The 18,039-nt window shown below is 34.3% G+C and overlaps 1 protein-coding gene across 24 annotated transcripts in view; it reads right to left on the reverse strand.

The window, feature by feature from the left end:
• Positions 1-18,039, reverse strand: part of FUT8 (fucosyltransferase 8) — a 282,852-nt gene that overhangs the window by 38,961 nt on the left and 225,852 nt on the right. The window lies entirely within an intron of this gene.

Consider the following 18,039-nt stretch of genomic DNA (forward strand, 5'->3'; position numbering starts at 1 on the left):
CTGAATGTATTTAATTTCTACTTCAGTGTAGATGTTTTCAAGTTCACAAGTGTAGGAATTTTCTGGTCAATATAGATCCGAAGGCTATAATTTGAGATAAATGGAAATACAGTGCTTCCAATGTCCTCTTTCTTTTATGGCAAACAGCTACATAAAGTTTGTCCATACATATAACAGTTTCTTACTCTTTCCTAATTGATGGAATTTTAAGGCTTACAAGAAATCAAAGCGATATATAATCAAGCCCCTTTCCCTATTTATTGTCTCCAGACTGTTGTTAACAAAACAAAAACAAAACAACTCTTAAAATTAACAACATTAATCCTTTATTGAAATGGCTTTGGTGTAATAATATCTCATATCCATTAACAGGCCTCAACCATTCACTTAAGCTCATCTAAGTAGCTTGACCTGGTTCCATTACAATAATTTATGCTTTCTTTATTCTAGCATGACACCGCACAGAGATTTATTTCACAGTGAACTTTTCTGAATTAAAAAAAAAAAAAAAAGGATTCAAGAACAGGTGTCTCAGGCAAGATTTGGGACTGCATAAGTGAGCTTTGTGTTAGGGAATGATAAGAATACATTTAAAATTTTAATTGAAGAATGCCAGTCACCAGAGGCAAATAGCATGCAATTTTTTTAAATGCTAAAAACAGCCAGCTGCCAAAAAGGGCAAGCAAGCTGATGGTTACAGCTGTTCACCATCGTGCAACAAAAACAAAGGCTTTCTATTTCTTGAGGTATGTCTTATCCACATGGTAGACTATGGCCTCTACATATCATTTCTGTACCCTGGTGTTAAGTTCCCCCAGAATGGCATAAAGCTATTCAAAATGAAGGAAAAATGACTTTCTGACTATTCTGTTTTAAATGATCTACAATTACATCTCGTTTAGTTAATTTAGGAGAGAGCTGACTGCATCATTCTTACTGTTTTATGTAATGGCCACTGAGAGAAAGTGAATTTCTTCCATGGAGTGCTGCTAGGGAAAAATGTGTCCAAATCTTTTTTTTTGAATTGGGAAACTGAGTGGCAGATTGCAAAAAAGTGTTGTCTCACATTCCAATGACAAAAGAGACTGTAAAATGTCAAGCAAGGGACAAAAAAAAGGCAGAGCTTTTACTTTTTATTTCTGGTAGTCACTAACCTAAACATAAAGAGGAAGGACAGGAGAAAGAACAATGGCCTTTTTAAAAATCCACAAATCAAACAGTCTTTTCCTGTAAGATTTCTTATCTGTGGTCCCTGATACAAAATAGCATTTGATTAAATTAAACCAATTAAACATAAAACTGGATAACAACATATTATGTTTACTAAAAAAGCAATAGCTTTAAAATGCTAGTTTGCCCTTGACAACAAACAATTCATTCCATCAACATACAGCCATGAACCATTTCTTTCCCTGCTCTTTTTAAATAATGACATGGCTAGATAGAGAATTCGGACAATTTTTAGCCAGAATGCAAAGAGTTTATTCAAACCTTCTCCAAGTGATTCTTTTTCCTCTCTTTTACTTTAATCTTCTCAGCATACTCTAAAGACCCAGGCAATTCATTTCAATGGGACAGAACGGCAAAATGGTCTTTAAGAAGTGGTATGGCAAATGCAATAATTTGCAGAAGTGTTTTCTTATGCATCTGTGGCCACTCCTGTTTTTACTCAATTACATAGGTAATTCCACTACTAGAATAGAGAGGAATACGTATAAATAAGTAGTTAAGGGCATGCTAACGGTTGTTATAGTAAAACATGTATCAGTCTTTTGTTAAACCACTAAAAATGCCATCAAATATACATTTTTATATAAAATTAATGTCAAACAAAATACCTGCACCAACAATAGAACACAGAAACCAAAATTGGTACTTTTCACTAATGCATATTTCTTTTCAGGCTAAGAAAAATGTTTAAAAAAGAGATTTCATTCAATCAAATGAGAAACATTTAAATTATAACATCCACAACAGACTAGGGAACAGTAACTTGTCCATATATACATTAATTAGTTCAATAATTACATATTAATATTAATGCTATTCAAAAAAATTAGCTTGAAGCTAGTGTCAGATTTTTTTAAAATGTCATGAATATGGACATAACATCTATTACTCATACAAGGGATGGCAGTCTACACAAACTACAAAATCAAAGAATCTTTATGCCTCCCCCTGACTTTATTTTTGTGTTTGGAATATTGTTCAATTGGCATGGAGTAATTTAGCCTTTTCTTTCTTTTGGAGAAAAATCCCGCCATATCCAACCATTTGATTAATTACTTAACTGTCGTATTATAAATTATGTTAGCAGATAATGTATCTCCTATTATAGTTTAATACTTTCTTGTGTGCCTAATTTAGAAAGCACTCAAATCTTTCAGAATGACATTCATTGTTTATAACCTTGCCATGGTTTACAACAAAGGTTTGAGTAACAAAAATAATGCCAATCCTGTCATTTCCTCAATTTAATTAAAACATTTCTTAAGCAATTCTGTATTAACTTGACTGCTTTTGCTGATATTCTTCAAAAGCACAGCTACATTAATTTATAGTTTTTCAAAAATGTTTGTTAATGTTATAAAATTACATGTTGAATTCCTATAGGTAAGAAACCTATCCACAAAGCTATTACTGTGAATGTAAACACTGCTTTTCAGTTTCACCTATTCAATGACTGTTAAGAATGAATACAAAATGCAAGGTTTATTTAACTAAAGCACTATCATTTTCATACTTTTACAGCTGAGAAAATACTTGTACCTAAGTACCCTCTATCAGATTTGTTTTGGCATCCCTTGAGAAATGCAATGTAAGTGCTATCGGGTTGATTTTTTAGTCACATTCTACTAAAGGATAAAGTGAGAAGCAGATGGTTTAATGCTCTCTTCCACATAATTCAGCAAAGGAGAGGCAGAAGGAAAAATAATGCCCAGGAGTTCTGATACTTTGGCATTATTCTAAGTAAGATATGACAGGCACATAAGCATTTTTATCATCATCTGAAAAGCAATCCAGTCTGCAGAATTCTGTATCTAAGATTTCTGGTCATTTTAACAACTTTTTAAAGACCCGTTCAAAAGTCATTTCCTCCTCATTTTTCTGGGTAGAATGACAATAGTTCCCAATCCCTTAGGGCCTTGTTTATATCTTTATAACATCATTAACTATATTTTGTCTCATGAGATCCATTTTTTAAATGTTTGTGTTAATCTACTATTTAGATTGGGAGCTTCTTGAGAACAGGGACTCTGTCTTAATCATCTATAGTGTGATTGGCAAACTGAGCATTTCTTATTACTTCTAGCAAATTACTCAACTACATAAAATACAGTAATGATAGTACCTACCATATAGGTTAATTGTGAATATTAAATGAAATAACATGTTCAAAAGTTTTAAGAACTGTTACTTAGTAAGATTCACTAAATCTTAAGCTATTTCTATATATAGCATTACTTTCATAGTGCCTAAACTGAAAAGTATTCAATAAATGTTTACTGAGCCAAAGATATCCAAAGAGACAGACACACATACATACATAGCTGAGACTTTGTACAGGAAAATGTCATCTTTAGTCCATAAAGTACACTTAAATTTAGCTATTTTTTAACTTAGTATTTTTCAGTGTTAAGTATTTTCTTAGTTATTTTCAGTTTTACTGTTTTATTGAACATATTCTTTATGTTTTACTAAAAATATTAGGAATAAAAATTTTAAAGCAGTCTTTTAATATTAGGATTATTTTAGCCCTAATACAAATACGTGAAGGTGAAATTCTATCACAATAAAATTTATAAGACACCAACAGGGTTAAATTCTATTGGAATTTTGTTATAAGCATCGATAAGGCCATCATATTTTTAAAACATTTTTCAAATATTTCCATGCCTTAGTAAAATAAAATAAAAATTATGTTCTTTAAAAAAACTAACCAACCTTTTTGCACACCTTTTGCCTCATTTACTCCTCATCAGAAACCTATGAATCACATAGATTAGGCTACATTTCCTTTATTTGGTAGATTTGGAGAAGAAGCCTAAAATTTTTAGGGATCATTTTGCTTAGAGGCAATTTAATTAAAAAACAAACAAACAAAAAACAACTAACAACAGAGTAACAAGTATTGGCCGGTACTATTAGGCAAAAAAGAGACAAAAATAAATCAGACAAGCTTCTCAAAGAAAACAAACTATTTAAATATAGTATATTTATAAGTGAGGACATGGGGTCAATTGGAGAGAAATATCACAAAGAAATGATACTAAAAGATAAACAGGATTTCATGTGATGAAATGGAGGAAAAGACATTTTAGAAAGAAATAACATGTTCCCAGCATAGAAATAAAAGTGTACATAACTTTCAAGAAATAACTCAGTAGCTGGACTGGTGAGATCAGGGCATTTTGAGAAGTGGCTTCTTTCCTATATACTAAGTAAGGTGTTTATATACATACCTCTCTAGACCCTGAAAGGAAGAGGGACGGTTAGGAGACTACTGACATAGTTGCGCCACAGAGAGATTAGGCATATGTAGACAAGATAAAGATATGTACACTTTACTATGTCTATGACACTACTATGACCTAGCAATTTATAGTACTTCTAGGCATATGTACAGCTTTCCATTCAACATGCTGCAAAATATTTGATGGCAGGTAAAAATTTAAGGTGTAAGGACAGACATAAATGAAGCAGTTGAACAGAATGGAGACCAGAAATACACCCATATGTTGTCAACTGATTGTTGACAAAAGCACCAAGGCAATCCAACAGGGAAAGACAAATTTTTCAGCAGATAAAGCTGGACCAACTGGATAAACATATGGAAAACAATGAACTTCAACCCAGGTTTACCTCATACTGTACACAAAAAATAATATCAGTGGAATCATAGACATAAATCTAAAAGCCAAACCAATAAGGCTTTCAGAAGAAAACATAAAATAATATCTTTATGACCTTAGGATAGGCAAAGATTTCTTAGGACACAAAAAGCACTAACTTTTATAGTACTAGAACAAAAACTGATAAACTGGACTTCAACAAAATTAAAAATTTTTAATCTTCAAAACACACTGTTAAGAAAATGAAAAGACAAGTCACAGAGTGAAAATACTTACAAGTCATGTTTATGATAAAACTTGTATCTCAGAAACACACACACACATACATATTTCTCCTATAAATTAAAAATAAAAAGATAAACAGCCCAATTTTAAAAACTAATTTAAGACTTGGGTAAGGGTGTTAGTTACATTATCAAAACTCATTGAATTATACAACTAAGATGTTTACTTCACCAGAAATTAATTTTACCTCACATTATAAGTACATGAAAAAGGTCAAATTTAAAAAAAAAATTCACAAATTTACAATGGTTGAAACCATATTTGGTAATTATTATTTTAGAGTAGGAGACAGCAAACTTTTCTTTGTAAAAAGCCAGATGGTAAATATTTTAGCTTTGCAGGCCATATGGTCTCTGTTGCAACCATTCGACTCTGCCACCATAGTATGAAAGCAGCCATAGACACTACGTTAACAAATGGGCATGGGTGTGTTCTAGTAAAACTTCCAAAACAGTGGGGAGTTGAGTTTGCCTGAGGACTACAGTTTGCCTACCCCTCTATTAAAGTATAAAATTTTATTTATAACATATTGCCATAGAGGTCTCTGTAGCTTTACCATATACCACCACCCCCAGGTGATAATATGGGCAGTAAAGACCTATTTCAACATATGGTAAGATGTGAAAAACTTTGATAAGCACTGCCCTAGAGAAACTAACAAATATGCACAAGGAGACATGCACAAAGGTATTCACTAACCATTATTTATAATGCCAAAAACTTGAAATAATTTAAACGTCCATCAATGAGGGAATACACAAATTATGACACATATATACAATAAAATACAACAGGTGAATGAACTAAATGTTCACCTATTAACATGTGTATAATACAAATGGGTGCCTCTAAGATGGTCACTCATGGCAAGCCACAAGGTAATCTTTTAAAGAAATTCCAGTAGAGTTAACATAGTGTTATATATGTTTCAGGTGTATAATATAGTGATTCAACAATTTCGTACATCACCCAGTGCTCATGATAAGTGCCCTCCTTAATCCCCATCACCTATTTAACCCACCCCCTTCACCTCCCCTCTGGTAACCAACAGTTTGTTCTCTATATTAAGAGTCTGTTTCTTGGTTTCTCTCTCTCTTTTTCCCTTTGCTCATTTGTTTCTTAAATTTCACATACGAGTGAAATCATATGGTATTTGTCTTTGATTTATTTGGCTTAGCATTATACTCTCTAGCTCTATCCATGTTGTTGCAAATGGCAGAATTTCATTCTTTTTATGGCTGAATAATATTTCATTATACACACACTACATCTCTTTATCCATTCATCTATCAATGGAACCTTGGGCTGCTTCCATAATTTGGCTAGTGTAAACAATGCTACAATAAACACACGGTGTATGTATCCCTATAAATTAGTGTTTTTGTATCTTTTGGATAAATTCCCAATAGTGTGATTACTGGATTGTAGGGTAGTTCTATTTTTAACTTTTTGAGGAACCCCAATACTGATTTCCACAGTGGCTGCACCAGTTTGCATTCCCGCAACAGTGCAAGAGGATTCCTTTTTCTCCGCATCCTCACTAACACTTGTTTCTAACATAAGACAGATAATCTTTCCTCCGAAACAGAAATACCACATTAGTTTTAAAATGTAGATACCATATTCTTCAAAGGCTATCATATTCTCTGAACTCAATCCACGTACTAATTGCTAGATGTTTCCAAAAGATACACATGGATTGCTCTATAGATTTTAAAATCTCAATCTGGGCGGACCCATGGTTGGTATTGGACATAATCCTAAAAAAAAAAAAGGGGGACAAAGAATGCAATGTTGACTTTTGTCAATCATATTATTGGATATTTTGGACTGCATGGATCAAGACTGGCCAGAGGTAGCAGCAGAAGGAGCTATTAAACCAGCCTACTCTCCAATTCCATTTGTCCCACTGTCCAATTTCAGTGGACACAGCCAGGTGGGCAGTGGCAACAGAAAAAGGAAAATACTGGTAATTAACCCATTTATCGACTGCTTTTTTCATCATGCCTTAAAATCCCAATGGAGTGTTTTAGGGTAGTCCACTTTACCTTCCCAGAATAAAAATAACTTCAAATATAGTATTTAATATCCCCAAACTAAAGAGGACAGGAGCATGCTACCATGCTTCAATACTATATTTTGGGTTGTTTACCCAAACCTAATCTCTGCTGGTCTGGCACATCTAGTTCCATCTAGTCAACAGACCGGTAACAGATGGATAGTCAGTCCAAGACCCTGACTTCTATGTATTTCCAATATTCAGATCCTTATGATTTGCTCAATTCCATTGCTAGTGTTTTGGAAAAACTTCTTTGCCAAAGTGTATCTCCACTTTTAGCCAAGTTACTTGAAAATTAACACCTTAAATATGTTCCGTTTCCTAAGCATTAATTTTGACACAGCTCCCAGAGAGCAGAACCTTCACAGAAATCTTGTTTCTCTTAGTATTATATATATATATATATATATATATATATATATATATATATATATATAAGCTCCAAGACAGTATGTTTTATTCCAAGTCCCCCTCTTACCTCTCAGAATCATCATCCTATCAGCATAGACAGCTAAAGAACTAATTAAAGACTATAACTGGGGTCAGTGCTCTAGCTAAAAAGGCAACTTAGTCCCCCAAACTAGGGGGAATCAGTCAGGTTTCCTTGACAGGATACTGCTGGTGCCTAGTCAGTCTAGACATGGGGATTTTCCTGGGCATTCCAAGTAAAACCCAGGAGAAGGAGACAGTGATCCTCCTGTGGGCTAGGGAACTAAATCTGGCTTTCCACGGGACAATGAGCAAAGGGGACGGTTGTCTTTGTCTCGCTAGCATTATTTACCTATTCTGTTTTCATTTACATTTCTGAATGAGTTTCACAAAAAGCCATTGAGTACTTCTAAGTTTCATTAATGTTGGTTGTTAAAGTTTCCCTAAAGAAGCCTTTGCTGAAATCCCATGACCTAATTATGTTATTTATTATTTTGCTTTGTTCCCATAAAGCTAAAGTGCTAATAAAAACATACAGGGTGGTTTAAAATATATAAAGCATTGTCAAATACATTATCACTTTGAATCCTCATAACTCTGTAAGGTACATAGAACAGGTATTAAGAAAGGTTGTGGGACACTAAAGTCACACAGCTAATAACTCCTGATTCCAAATCAATGACACTGACTTGTCCTTATAGGCTATGCCTTTCCTCATTCTGTAGAGGCCTAGCTTGTGCTCCCACTGATGTCTTTAATTCCTTCAGCCAGAAAAAATTTCTCTATTCTCTGATGGCCCACAGAACTTTATACCTCTTATGACACTTATCATATCCCATCTTTGTTACATTTACAGATTTATGGATCTTATCATACTCAATGTAAATTCCTGAAGGGCAGGGACTGGGTCTTATTTATCTTTACATCCCCTACAGCATCTAGAAACACTCAAAGTTTTACTGGATGTCTAGCGTACAACCCCGTTTATGTGGGTGATCCACATTCTTAGAAACTTCATTATAAAAAATATTATAAATATAAGTGTGCCCATTTACATTTACACCTAAATAAATATACAGTATTTGTGTGGCAGTTGTACCTTGAAAAAACTTAAGATGGAGAGAGAGAATCTCAAGCAGTCTCCATGCCCAGCGCAGAGCCCTACACTGGGTTCAATTTCTCGACCCTGAAATCATGACCTGAGTCGAAATCAAGAGTCAGACACTCAACCCAGGCACCCCTTTAGTTGTTGTTTTTTTTTTTTTAAGTACTTTCTACAGCCAATGTAGGGCCTGAACTTATAACCCCAAGATCAAGAATCACAAGCTCTACCGACTGAGCCAGACAGGTGACCCAGATGTACGATTTCTGAACAAGAATTATAATAACTCTAATTATAATATTCTATCTTTCGGCAAAATCCATTTGACTTATAGCGTTACTATTTGCAATTTCTTGCTTCTAGGGAATACAACCTGCATTGTTTAAAGGCTACTTATATTAGTAGATTAAACTTTAATTGAATGAAAAGGAGTACCTCTTTTTGAAAAGGTAGGGAACTCAGGTCTAATCCTTTTCAATACTGTCAGGAATATTTTTATTCCTAGCTTTCTGGGAAACAAAACAGGAGAAAGAATACTGAACCCTAAAGTATAAATTAGGGATGTTTATAATTCTGTAATCTGCTTTTGACCTTCTGCTAAAGGCAAGGAAAACGTGTGAGAAGGAAAGTCTATTTTCTTTTTTTTTTTTTAAAGATTTTATTTATTTATTCGACAGAGATAGAGACAGCCAGCGAGAGAGGGAACACAAGCAGGGGGAGCGGGAGAGGAAGAAGCAGGCTCATAGCAGAGGAGCCTGATGTGGGGCCCGATCCCATAACGCCGGGATCACGCCCTGAGCCGAAGGCAGATGCTTAACCGCTGTGCCACCCAGGCGCCCCGGAAAGTCTATTTTCTAAATTACACATATATAAAATATATTTTATACTGTTACCTAATGTATAAATCTCTACTGAGCCTTCTTATTTAGCAACATCCTTTTGGGAGGAAAAAAAGGATATGTATAATTACACTAAAGATCATGGACTATTATCTTTTCCTATTCCATGGAATTAGCCTATAATTTATATAAACTTGAGGAAGAAAGATAAGGAAATTCTAGATTTATATCATACCCAGAACTCTTGCATATAAAACCAACCAAAAGAGCTAGGAGGCATTCTTAACTTTATCATTTATTTGTAGAATAATTTCTAAACCTGAATGTGATCTACATGTTTTAAATAGAACTTTTGTCAAAATGCTACTGAAAGACTGCATTCTTCCTTTTATATACTTTGATGTTTGAATCAAAAGCCAAATGTGACTGAGCCTCAAAGACTTACATAGATGTGCCTCAGGAAAATAGAAAAATCCAAACATTTGAAAAAGGAAGGAAGGAAGGGAGGGACGAAGGAAAAACAATTGATGAATCCAGGGACTACCAGATCATATTAGAAGAAAGATTCTTTAGTTTAGGAAAGGATTTCCTTTGGGAATCCTTTACATAGCTCCACTAAAATGTTTAAAGCAAGACGGTCATTTATAATAATTCAATTTATAGCAAATCTTAAAGAAACACACTTGTAACATAAAAAGGTATCTGTATTTACAAAACCACTGATAATTTCTGAGACCAGTATCATGGCTATGTGGCCCAGACATTGCACAGGGAATAAGAACACCTGGATTCTATTTCTAGCTCCAGCAACCTTGGATAGGTTCTAACTAGACGTAAGAGGACTTTTTCAAAAACGTTTTCAATGAAATTGTTTCTACTCCACAATGACTTTAATGCTTATTATGTATTGCTACTTTCTAAATCATACTTCTTTTTATCTCTGAACTCATTCTGCCAGAACCTTGAAAAAGGCCAGAATATATTGCTAAAAAGATTCATTCTTAGTGATAAACTATTTTTTTAAAAAACAAAATCTACAATTTGCAGGATACAGATTTGCAGGATAACAGTTTGAGATTTGAACCAGGATGCAGGAAAGGTAGGTTTGATTTGTTTCTTTTGTTCCATTTATTGTGTTCTGATCTAGTGTTTGGCATTGTGTAAATGCCTAGAAGACCTAGGCCCTATTGCCCTCCGGAGTTTCCCCCTTGAAGATAAAATAAACTAAAAATTCAAATATAGAATGGTGCTTCTTTAAGTTTTCCTTGACCAAAATGCTCCCAATGGCAGAGGAGGGTAAACTTATACTACTTACGAAGTTTGGTCTAAACCAATGGGCTGAAGTTTGATGTTTCATCAAATTTTTTATTTTACACCATTATAATATCCTATTTGTTTTATTACTTGAAAATGATTTAACTTATGTACCAGCAAATAAAATTAGTAGTCCAGGAAAATGTACCATGTTTATCCTGGCAGTTTGTAAGCCTCTGACTCACCTGCCCGTTTACTTGTAATTCAATTTGAGAAGCACTTGTAGGAATAAATTTGGAAATAAGCATCTATGTGGGCTCACTCTGGGCAAGGCTGTTGTATGGACAAAGCTTCAGCTCCCTAATCCTGTATTTCATAACTATAAATGAGATATCAAAGGCTTCTTTTTATGTCCCTAAGTGGGAAGCTGAAGATAAAGGAAATGTCATAGCGAGAAGTAGTTTGAGTTCTTCTGAGACACTTATAATAATCTGGTATTTTACATTCCTCAAATATCTTTCTTTCTTTTATAAACCATGAATTGCAAGACAAAAGTCATATAGGTTGAAACAAAAGTTCTTATGTACCAGCAATGATACTTGCCTAGGTCAGTAATTCTTAGAGAAGTGGGGTATAGGGCAGAGAGACCCACTGGAATCTTGAAGCACGGACAGCTCGCTTTTCAACTACGTATGGCACCAACTCACTCTTCAAGCCCTGTACCAGCACCTCTCGCCCCCAGACTCAGCCAGTCCAAAAACCACTATGCTCCACTGTTATGCGTGGGAGTAAATCTTCTATCTCAGATGTGTTGGTATAGAAAAAATATTGAGATGGAGGCTTAAGGTAGCTGCAGGGAGACTCTTAGGTTCAGAATTTTATTATGATTAAAAGGTGGATATTTTAATGTCTAGAAGGTATTCTCAGAAGTTATTTTTCCTCTCTGGATCTCTTTCAATTTTTTCATTTAACTCTACAATTTTAAAAAGGAAAAACTATATGGCACTCTTAGAAAAGCTCAATGTTCACCTAAGAGTAAAAAGATAACTTTTCTGTTGTTGGTTAGGTTGTAACCTGTTTCTGTTGTAGGTTATAATCTAATAATATATTCCATTATCATGTTTGTATTTTCAAATATGGGGACCAAACACACATGATGAAAATAAAGTCTTAATACCTGTTATAGTTCTTAGTCATTTTTTCTTGTGATTACAGCCCTATAAAAGTGGATAGCGAGGTAGGTATTGAGTATCAGGAACTTTTTGTACAGCTAAACTGAGGTTCAGAAGCTATAATTAATTGCCTAAATCCAGAAAGATAAAAACAACAGAAGTTAGATTAGATATGGTCAAACCCAGAGCCCGTATTTTTTTCCTCTTCCTCACATTACCAAAACAGAGAAATCAAGATGTTTTTGCAGCATGAGGGATCTAAAATATGATATGCATTTATTTCAAGTTTCTATTAATCACCAAAGGCTGACAACAATATCCATAGCCTACCCTAACTGGTATATTATGCCTATAGATTCTTAATCACTTCATTAGTTATCAATCAGTCTATGTGAGTTTAGCCATTATTAAGGATACAAGCTGGCTGGACCATTTAGATGATTCTAACAGACATCTTAGTAGTTCTGTAAATGTTAAAAATACTAGTTTCACAGGAAAACTTGAAGTTTTAATTTAATTTGTGCCTGAGGCAGAGATTTTCCTTTTGACCTAAGTCAAACTTAAGGAGTTTAGTGGTAGAACTACCATGTGATCCAGCAATCCCACTTCTGGGTATATATCCAAAGGAAAAGAAATCAATGCCTCAGAGAGGTATCTGTACCCTCATTTTCACTGCAGCATTATTCACAACAGCCAAGACACAGAAACAACTTACATGTCCACCAATAGATGAATGGATAAAGAAAACACACACATAGAGTATTATTCAGCCATGAGAAGGAAGGAAATCCTAGCATTTTGCCAACATCAGTGGACCCTGTGGACATTATGCTAAGTGAAATAAGTCAGAGAAAGACAAATACTGTATGATCTCATTCGTATGTGGAATCTAAAAACACCTGAACTCATAGAAACAGAGAACAGATTGGCTAGGGAAGGGTGGGGGTAGAAGAAAAGGGTGAAGGTAGTCAAATGGTACCAACTTCCAGTTAAGAGATAAATTAGTTCTGGGGATATAATGAACCATAATAACTATAGTTAATGCTATACTGTATATTTGAGAGTTGCTAAAAGAGTAAGTCTTAAAAGTCCTTATCATAAGAAAAAAATTTATAAGTATATGAATGTGATGGATGTTAACTAAATTTATTGCAGTAATCTTGTCACAATATACCTATATCAAATCATTACATTGTACACTTTAATACAATGTTATATGATAATTATATCTCAATAAAACTGGAAAAATAATTTGATCAACTAAGCTAGAAGACTGAATTACCTTTCTATTCTTTCTATACAAAATGATAATGCAAATTGTTGTCATACAGAAATTATCCAATTTTAAAATGCAGAGAAAATAGCATTATAGAATTGCTTTAGACAATGAACAAAAATACGTTATTTTTTCCTGAATTTTAGTTTGTGGTATTTGTCAGCTTTTAAAAAATTACCAAGAGTAAACTCTAAAAGACATTAAAAATGAAACAAAAAATTTTTAATAAAAAAAAAAAGTTTAGTGGTTCCTGGATGACACCAAGAGCCAGCTGAAAGCCAATTAATTTCTAACTTTGCCCCTCTCTGAAGCAAAAACAAAACAAAGGGCTTTGAATCTTGAACTAAAACCTGTTGGTTTTAGGGAGGAACAAAATCATACAACCATCCAAACAGAAACCTGATAAATGATACAAGTTTCCAGAACAAAACTTAAGTCTCTCAATAATCAAACTCTACAAGGAACTACTTCTCGTTTCCCCAGTGACTCCATACTCTCTTGCCTCTCTTTTCACATGCTATGCCCAATGACAGAAAATTCTTCTACTACAACTCTACCTGGCTAACTCCTACTCATTCTTTGGGCCTCGGCTTAAAAGTCACTTCTTCCAGAAGAGTCCCAAATATGTGTTAGATATGTGCTTCAGAGTCCTATCAACTTACTCATATTACAATATATTTTAATATCCATTCAGTTGTCTGCCTTTCCCCCTAGGCTGGCCCTGACAGGTCAGGGACTATGTCTGTCTTCTTCGTGTAGTCCAGCATGGTGCCTGGCACAGAGAGGGTGCTTTTATTAAATTACTTGTATTTTAAGATTGCCTCCATATAAGGATGACAAATAAAACTCTGACCAAAACCTTTTTGAAATGAGGTATGGAGAGAAGGTAACCATCCAGTTTAGATAACTAAATATAGCAAATGGCAATCTACCTAAAGATGTATTTAAATCAGGCACCTCTAGGGCATTAAATTTTATCGTATTTAGAAACACTTTTCGTTACTAGTCATTCTCTTCATTTAAAAGAAAGTGTTCCCATTAGACCTATCAAATTAAGTCAGTTCGATTTATTACGTATTTATTAAGACAGCGGTAAAAGACAGGAGAAGGAAATACTAAACAGTCAAAGTGGTTTAACTGCTAATCTGAATAAATGTTCAGTTTTTAGAATGGAAAAAAGAGTGGAGAATTGAGTTTAAATGGTTGAGGTTCTTTGTCGCTAAATCATCTATTCAAGACTATTTATAAGAATAAAGAACTAGATAAGAATTTTGGAAGCTGGTCATCATAATGGCCCAAAACAGTTAATATATATTAAAAATCAAACCAATAATTGTTGAAAGATACTTCAAACCATTAAACACCAAGATTCCATTCTGAATTATCATAAGGAATATATTTGGAAGAATGAGTCTTATTACATGTAGTTAGTTCAGCTTTAGGAAATAGCTTGTATATATAGAAAAACAAACTGTATCTATAGAAAAATAAATTGATAATTTTATCAGCAACTTTAGAATAGACATGACATCTATAGGTGATGGGAAAGTATTATTATTATTGTTGTTGTTATTATTTTAACTGGAAGCATTTGAATATTTTCCTTCACTTAATGAAATTATTTACTACAAAGGATATGGTTTCATAAGTAATGAAGGAGAAAAACAGAACTCAACCCACAATAAGGTATGATTTAGCTCTTGAAATGATCAGATGTGCATACTAATTCCTGTACTGGTGACAGATTTCAACAGAAATCACTAAATTCCACCTGCAGGCATATCATGTCAAGTGTGTATAAACAATAATAATTTCATGGCAATGGTGCCAGGGGAAATATCCCAAGATGCTTTATACAAGTCAGTACAATAACAGATGTAGTAGTTGATTTATGGCTAACTAAAGAATTAATGTTAAAGAGCTTATTAAAATTCATTCTGTTTCCTCTAATTCTAGAAATAGGTTAGTTTCTCCAAAATGTACATATACAGATAATGTATATAAACAGAAACAGAAGTGGATGGCTACCACAGCTTTCATAAAAATAAAATATTCTAAGCTCAGAATATAAATCTCTTCCTTCTTTTAGATAAATGATTAGCATCTAAATTAGTTACGAGTTCTGCACGCATACTGAAAATAATCACTAGTTTAATTAATTAAAGGTGTCCAACAGGCACAGTTTAATTCAATAACACAAAGAAAAATATATGATTTTATACAATACCTGTAGTAACAAAGGAAAGACCTATAAATTAAAATCATAATTATGAGCCACCACGATAAAATGAATTCTTTAATCAGGGACTGCAAATGACTGAGAAGAAAACACCACTGATAACTCTTCAGTGGAAATTATATGGAAGGTTTGGAAAAAGTTACAGGGCAGGGGGAGGAAATAAATTAGTAATTTTATTTAGTTCCTAGACATTCAGGACAGTGTCTATGTCTTTCATTGTTCTAATGGGTACGGTGTTTGACATGAGTTGACTGGGAAGGATATAGACTGAAGGTAGGTGGAAGTCAATGTGTCAGCCACAGTTCTGTCATTTATAAATGCATAATCCTGGATAAATCACCTGGTATCTACTAGGCCTTAGAATCTACATAAAAGGAGGATGATTTCTGGAACCTGTTTAAAACTATAACATTAAGAAATTCTGAACTTCTGCATGTTTCAAATTCAAGGCTGTTTAGACTTCATATCCTGTAGTTGCCACTACAGACTACAAAATGTATGAGCAAGGACTAAAAATCAAACCAAATAACCAGTTGTAGCTTTTAGGCAAGGCCAAACTATATACTAGATTTGATAAGTCTAGTAGGGCCAACTTTTTACTTTTCTATTAACACAAGAACCTTATCCTACTCTGGCTACTACTTCACAAGCAAAGAGGCTTGAAACAAAGTCCACAAAATGAAAAAGTTAGCCACAATGAGTCTGACAGAACTGCTTTTCCTGTATCTTCCTAACCTTGACACCTAATCTGTTTGTCCCAGCTGCAAACCACAGACCAGATCAATGGGAGATGTAACCTCAAAATTAAAGCTCAGCTAAGGTTCTAGATTAATAAGAGGTTCCTCTAAAACTTGGAGTTACAAAGAAAAAATATATTGATATATACAATAAGGCTCCTAAATCATCCTAAAGAAGACAAAATTCACATCACAAAATAATACTTTAAATCCATATAGAACTGGGACGCCTGGGTGGCTCAGTCAGCTTAGTGTCGGCTCAGGTCATGATCCCAAGGTCCTGGGATGGAGCGCCGCACGTCAGGCTCCCTGCTCAGCGGGAAGACTGCTTCTCCCTCTCCCTCTGCCCCTCCCCCAGCTTATACTCTCTCTCAAGTAAATAAATAAAATCTTTAAAAAAATAAAAAATAAATCCATATAGAACCTTTTATAGAACAACTTGGAGCATTTTATAAAAATTACCCAATTAACTTTTCTGTCACTTCTATAAAGAGTCAGGTACTATCTGATATTTTCCAAAGGAGGTAAAAAGAAACAAGGGAACTAAAGTTACTCACTTTGCCAATGACAGAGCTTTTTAATTCCATATTAGTGTTTTTTTTTTTTTTTAAGATTTTTTTTATTTATTTGACACAGAGAGAGACAGCCAGCAAGAGAGGGAACGCAGGCAGGGGGAGTGGGAGAGGAAGAAGCAGGCTCTCAGCAGAGGAGCCTGATGTGGGGCTTGATTCCAGGACCCCGGGATCACGCCCTGAGCCGAAGGCAGACGCTTAACGACTGAGCCACCCAGGTGCCCCCATATTAGTGTTTCAAACTTGTGAAAAAAGATGCTCCACTCCATGAGAAATTATATTAACAGAAATGCCTCAGCCTTTTGAAAAATTTTTGACTTCCCACAAGATGTAAGTGCAGAGATGGTGTATTGTTTTACTTAGCATTTCACCTAATCACTTAGTTCAGTATCTGACACACTGTAGGTATTCACTGTATATCTACCCAGTGAATAAAGCTATCGACGACAGCTAATAATTACTAGAGTTCATATATCAAGTACTGTGCTAAGTGCATTACATATCTTATTTCACTTAATCCTACCAACAATTCAGAGGTAAGTAAACATTACTCTTCATTTTACTGATGAGAGAACTAAGGCCTAGGTTAAGTAACTTGCCCAAGATTACAAATTGATAAAGCCAGGATTTTCACAGAGGTAGCCCGACTTTAGACCTTGTTTAAAGATCATCATTGCAGAAACAACAATAGATTAGCAGTAAGAAACTCTATATTGTATTTCCTTTATCACTAAATTCTTGGAGATAATGTCTAGCATAGTACCTTACTCATATTTTTCCTCATCAAATGTTTCCTGAATGAAATTAAAATTGCACAAGCAAATTAAGTTTCATTGTCCTTAACTGTAAAACGGAGGTAAAGGGACCTGGAGGTAAAGTGTCATCCCCGATCTGGAAAATTTGTTAGAAATGCAAATTCTCAGCACCCCTTACCCCAAACCTACTGAATCAGAAGCCAGTGTTTTAACAAGCCTCCCAGCTGATTCTCACACATGGTGAAGATTCTCATGTATCGGTCTACTTTATTAGATCATTATGAGTATCCAAGGAGTTCAATAATGTGAAAGTACCCTAAAAAGTGAATCATGTATTATCATTAAAAGAGTAAATTACATTCCTTAAAAAAACTTAGTGGTTTTGCTAAATCCAGATAAAAATGAACATTAGAAATGAAACAGGTCCTTCCACTCCCCCTGCTTGTGTTCCCTCTCTCACTGGCTGT

The sequence above is a fragment of the Ursus arctos genome, unplaced genomic scaffold (assembly GCF_023065955.2).
Source record: "Ursus arctos isolate Adak ecotype North America unplaced genomic scaffold, UrsArc2.0 scaffold_25, whole genome shotgun sequence".
Taxonomy (NCBI): Eukaryota; Metazoa; Chordata; class Mammalia; order Carnivora; family Ursidae; genus Ursus; species Ursus arctos.